At 49.5% G+C, this 5,325-nt stretch overlaps 2 non-coding genes across 2 annotated transcripts; both read left to right on the plus strand.

Annotated features, from left to right (window-relative positions):
- The first annotated feature begins 1,933 nt into the window (after positions 1-1,933).
- On the plus strand, positions 1,934-2,007 carry Trnaa-agc (transfer RNA alanine (anticodon AGC)). Its single transcript has one exon. It is a non-coding gene; the product is annotated as a tRNA-Ala (tRNA).
- Positions 2,008-5,251: 3,244 nt separating this feature from the next.
- On the plus strand, positions 5,252-5,325 carry Trnaa-agc (transfer RNA alanine (anticodon AGC)). Its single transcript has one exon. It is a non-coding gene; the product is annotated as a tRNA-Ala (tRNA).

The raw sequence follows: 5,325 nt of genomic DNA on the forward strand, positions 1-5,325 counted from the left end.
GTCACAGACTGATATGATGTATACTGTCATAAGGAGAGCAAGATGTAAGTGTGGGGACCGGCTGTTGTCGTGGTGTCATCGAGTGCAGATCTGTCTTAGGTATCACGGCTTAACGTCATTGAAGTCTAGAGAGTGGACAACACGTTCGTCTTACTCAGAGCGGTGTCTGAACTCTATTTTCGACGTTATGCGTGCCACTTTCATTGTGGCCAACTACGATTCGATACAGAATGCACGAAACCTGAAAGACACCCTCACTGATACATAGAGAGTAGGGTTTGTCTGCGGAATAATGGGAGTGCAAGGGTCTGTGACGTTGATATGACTGTATGTAGCACTACTAGTTAACGGGGGGGTGGGCGTAGCTCAGATGGTAGAGCGCTCGCCCAGCGTGCGAGAGGTACTGGGATCGATACCCAGCGCCTCCGGAATTTTTAACACACCTACATGCGCACCTTGCCATGCAAGTGGAATAATTCCCAACCAGCAGAGGTGTGTAGGCAGATACGAGCGAACGATTAACATCCACAATTGGCGAGCGTGCTTTTATTCGTGCGCAGGAAGCACCCTCCTCCCACACCTACACTTAATTTAGAAACAGTACAAATGTTCCCATAAGATTCTCAGGCCTACGTCGGAAAGATCTGCCTTGCGCCGATTTCACGTAAATCCCACTGCACGTTCCCATTCTTTGCGTGCAGTCGGCTGCTACTGGTGTTGCTGGTTGTGACTGCTGATAACAGATGCCGTAGCAATCAATTCATGGAGTGAGTTGTATGTTTTGCGATAGTCTGTCTCTGACAAGGAAGCACAGGTGATATAGGTGCGAACACAGGAAGCTTGCAGCCCCTCGCTGCCTGCAGACACAGAGCAGCCACACTAGGAGAGCGGCCTAAGCCGTAGGCGAAATGTGCTCATTCGCTTTGGCGCGACGTCGAACTATAAATAAGGCTGTCACTAGCGTGAGCGTTGCGTAAAGTCGGAAAAGTCATCTGCATGGGTGATTGCCAAGTTTGGGGAGCGTTTCGTAGTACGATCAGTGCAATGGAGACGCGGAAACTTGTTGTGTCCCAGTGTTTTGCAGTTGGATGACAAGAGTTTTACACAGTAGCAAAGAGCGAGGCACTGAGTTGGCATGAACAATGGAGAGCACAATGGGGCTCGAGATGTGCTTGTTACCTCAGGTGCTGTGTGATTGTCGACAAGGAGTGAAATGGACCAATTTGTGACCGCCCTTTCAATTTAAGACGTTCAAAACAGACGGAATTTGCATTCGTAATACCAGAGCATCGAAACTACTTGGAACTCTTGTGTATATGAACGTGTCCGCGCCTTTGTATTCTGGTACCTTCGCCGCTACAAACCAACCAACCATCGTGTCCGTGCACATCAGATTCGCAAAGAAAGGAGAATAGCCAGGCTTGGTCGTGTGTGTAGCTGTAGCTCAGTTGACAGATCGTTCGCTTAGCGTGTGAACGGTCTCGGCTTCAAGCCCCGGCTCCTCCATGTTTTGTGGTCAGTACATGGTAAGTGTTGGTCGCGGCGAACATAAACGCACGCAAAAAGTTGCAAAACCAGCGTCACAGACTGATATGATGTATACTGTCATAAGGAGAGCAAGATGTAAGTGTGGGGACCGGCTGTTGTCGTGGTGTCATCGAGTGCAGATCTGTCTTAGGTATCACGGCTTAACGTCATTGAAGTCTAGAGAGTGGACAACACGTTCGTCTTACTCAGAGCGGTGTCTGAACTCTATTTTCGACGTTATGCGTGCCACTTTCATTGTGGCCAACTACGATTCGATACAGAATGCACGAAACCTGAAAGACACCCTCACTGATACATAGAGAGTAGGGTTTGTCTGCGGAATAATGGGAGTGCAAGGGTCTGTGACGTTGATATGACTGTATGTAGCACTACTAGTTAACGGGGGGGTGGGCGTAGCTCAGATGGTAGAGCGCTCGCTTAGCGTGCGAGAGGTACTGGGATCGATACCCAGCGCCTCCGGAATTTTTAACACACCTACATGCGCACCTTGCCATGCAAGTGGAATAATTCCCAACCAGCAGAGGTGTGTAGGCAGATACGAGCGAACGATTAACATCCACAATTGGCGAGCGTGCTTTTATTCGTGCGCAGGAAGCACCCTCCTCCCACACCTACACTTAATTTAGAAACAGTACAAATGTTCCCATAAGATTCTCAGGCCTACGTCGGAAAGATCTGCCTTGCGCCGATTTCACGTAAATCCCACTGCACGTTCCCATTCTTTGCGTGCAGTCGGCTGCTACTGGTGTTGCTGGTTGTGACTGCTGATAACAGATGCCGTAGCAATCAATTCATGGAGTGAGTTGTATGTTTTGCGATAGTCTGTCTCTGACAAGGAAGCACAGGTGATATAGGTGCGAACACAGGAAGCTTGCAGCCGCTCGCTGCCTGCAGACACAGAGCAGCCACACTAGGAGAGCGGCCTAAGCCGTAGGCGAAATGTGCTCATTCGCTTTGGCGCGACGTCGAACTATAAATAAGGCTGTCACTAGCGTGAGCGTTGCGTAAAGTCGGAAAAGTCATCTGCATGGGTGATTGCCAAGTTTGGGGAGCGTTTCGTAGTACGATCAGTGCAATGGAGACGCGGAAACTTGTTGTGTCCCAGTGTTTTGCAGTTGGATGACAAGAGTTTTACACAGTAGCAAAGAGCGAGGCACTGAGTTGGCATGAACAATGGAGAGCACAATGGGGCTCGAGATGTGCTTGTTACCTCAGGTGCTGTGTGATTGTCGACAAGGAGTGAAATGGACCAATTTGTGACCGCCCTTTCAATTTAAGACGTTCAAAACAGACGGAATTTGCATTCGTAATACCAGAGCATCGAAACTACTTGGAACTCTTGTGTATATGAACGTGTCCGCGCCTTTGTATTCTGGTACCTTCGCCGCTACAAACCAACCAACCATCGTGTCCGTGCACATCAGAGTCGCAAAGAATGGAGAATAGCCAGGCTTGGTCGTGTGTGTAGCTGTAGCTCAGTTGACAGATCGTTCGCTTAGCGTGTGAGCGGTCTCGGGTTCAAGCCCTGGCTCCTCCATGTTTTGTGGTCAGTACATGGTAAGTGTTGGTCGCGGCGAACATAAACGCACGCAAAAAGTTGCAAAACCAGCGTCACAGACTGATATGATGTATACTGTCATAAGGAGAGCAAGATGTAAGTGTGGGGACCGGCTGTTATCGTGGTGTCATCGAGTGCAGATCTGTGTTAGGTATCACGGCTTAACGTCATTGAAGTCTAGAGAGTGGACAACACGTTCGTCTTACTCAGAGCGGTGTCTGAACTCCATTTTCGACGTTATGCGTGCCACTTTCATTGTGGCCAACTACGATTCGATACAGAATGCACGAAACCTGAAAGACACCCTCACTGATACATAGAGAGTAGGGTTTGTCTGCGGAATAATGGGAGTGCAAGGGTCTGTGACGTTGATATGACTGTATGTAGCACTACTAGTTAATGGGGGGGGGTGGGCGTAGCTCAGATGGTAGAGCGCTCGCTTAGCGTGCCAGAGGTACTGGGATCGATACCCAGCGCCTCCAGAATTTTTAACACACCTACATGCGCACCTTGCCATGCAAGTGGAATAATTCCCAACCAGCAGAGGTGTGTAGTTAATGGGGGGGGGTGGGCGTAGCTCAGATGGTAGAGCGCTCGCTTAGCGTGCCAGAGGTACTGGGATCGATACCCAGCGCCTCCAGAATTTTTAACACACCTACATGCGCACCTTGCCATGCAAGTGGAATAATTCCCAACCAGCAGAGGTGTGTAGGCAGATACGAGCGAACGATTAACATCCACAATTGGCGAGCGTGCTTTTATTCGTGCGCAGGAAGCACCCTCCTCCCACACCTACACTTAATTTAGAAACAGTACAAATGTTCCCATAAGATTCTCAGGCCTACGTCGGAAAGATCTGCCTTGCGCCGATTTCACGTAAATCCCACTGCACGTTCCCATTCTTTGCGTGCAGTCGGCTGCTACTGGTGTTGCTGGTTGTGACTGCTGATAACAGATGCCGTAGCAATCAATTCATGGAGTGAGTTGTATGTTTTGCGATAGTCTGTCTCTGACAAGGAAGCACAGGTGATATAGGTGCGAACACAGGAAGCTTGCAGCCGCTCGCTGCCTGCAGACACAGAGCAGCCACACTAGGAGAGCGGCCTAAGCCGTAAGCGAAATGTGCTCATTCGCTTTGGCGCGACGTCGAACTATAAATAAGGCTGTCACTAGCGTGAGCGTTGCGTAAAGTCGGAAAAGTCATCTGCATGGGTGATTGCCAAGTTTGGGGAGCGTTTCGTAGTACGATCAGTGCAATGGAGACGCGGAAACTTGTTGTGTCCCAGTGTTTTGCAGTTGGATGACAAGAGTTTTACACAGTAGCAAAGAGCGAGGCACTGAGTTGGCATGAACAATGGAGAGCACAATGGGGCTCGAGATGTGCTTGTTACCTCAGGTGCAGTGTGATTGTCGACAAGGAGTGAAATGGACCAATTTGTGACCGCCCTTTCAATTTAAGACGTTCAAAACAGACGGAATTTGCATTCGTAATACCAGAGCATCGAAACTACTTGGAACTCTTGTGTATATGAACGTGTCCGCGCCTTTGTATTCTGGTACCTTCGCCGCTACAAACCAACCAACCATCGTGTCCGTGCACATCAGATTCGCAAAGAAAGGAGAATAGCCAGGCTTGGTCGTGTGTGTAGCTGTAGCTCAGTTGACAGATCGTTCGCTTAGCGTGTGAACGGTCTCGGCTTCAAGCCCCGGCTCCTCCATGTTTTGTGGTCAGTACATGGTAAGTGTTGGTCGCGGCGAACATAAACGCACGCAAAAAGTTGCAAAACCAGCGTCACAGACTGATATGATGTATACTGTCATAAGGAGAGCAAGATGTAAGTGTGGGGACCGGCTGTTGTCGTGGTGTCATCGAGTGCAGATCTGTCTTAGGTATCACGGCTTAACGTCATTGAAGTCTAGAGAGTGGACAACACGTTCGTCTTACTCAGAGCGGTGTCTGAACTCTATTTTCGACGTTATGCGTGCCACTTTCATTGTGGCCAACTACGATTCGATACAGAATGCACGAAACCTGAAAGACACCCTCACTGATACATAGAGAGTAGGGTTTGTCTGCGGAATAATGGGAGTGCAAGGGTCTGTGACGTTGATATGACTGTATGTAGCACTACTAGTTAACGGGGGGGTGGGCGTAGCTCAGATGGTAGAGCGCTCGCTTAGCGTGCGAGAGGTACTGGGATCGATACCCAGCGCCTCCG

Source organism: Schistocerca gregaria, unplaced genomic scaffold (assembly GCF_023897955.1).
Source record: "Schistocerca gregaria isolate iqSchGreg1 unplaced genomic scaffold, iqSchGreg1.2 ptg000451l, whole genome shotgun sequence".
NCBI classification, from domain to species: Eukaryota; Metazoa; Arthropoda; class Insecta; order Orthoptera; family Acrididae; genus Schistocerca; species Schistocerca gregaria.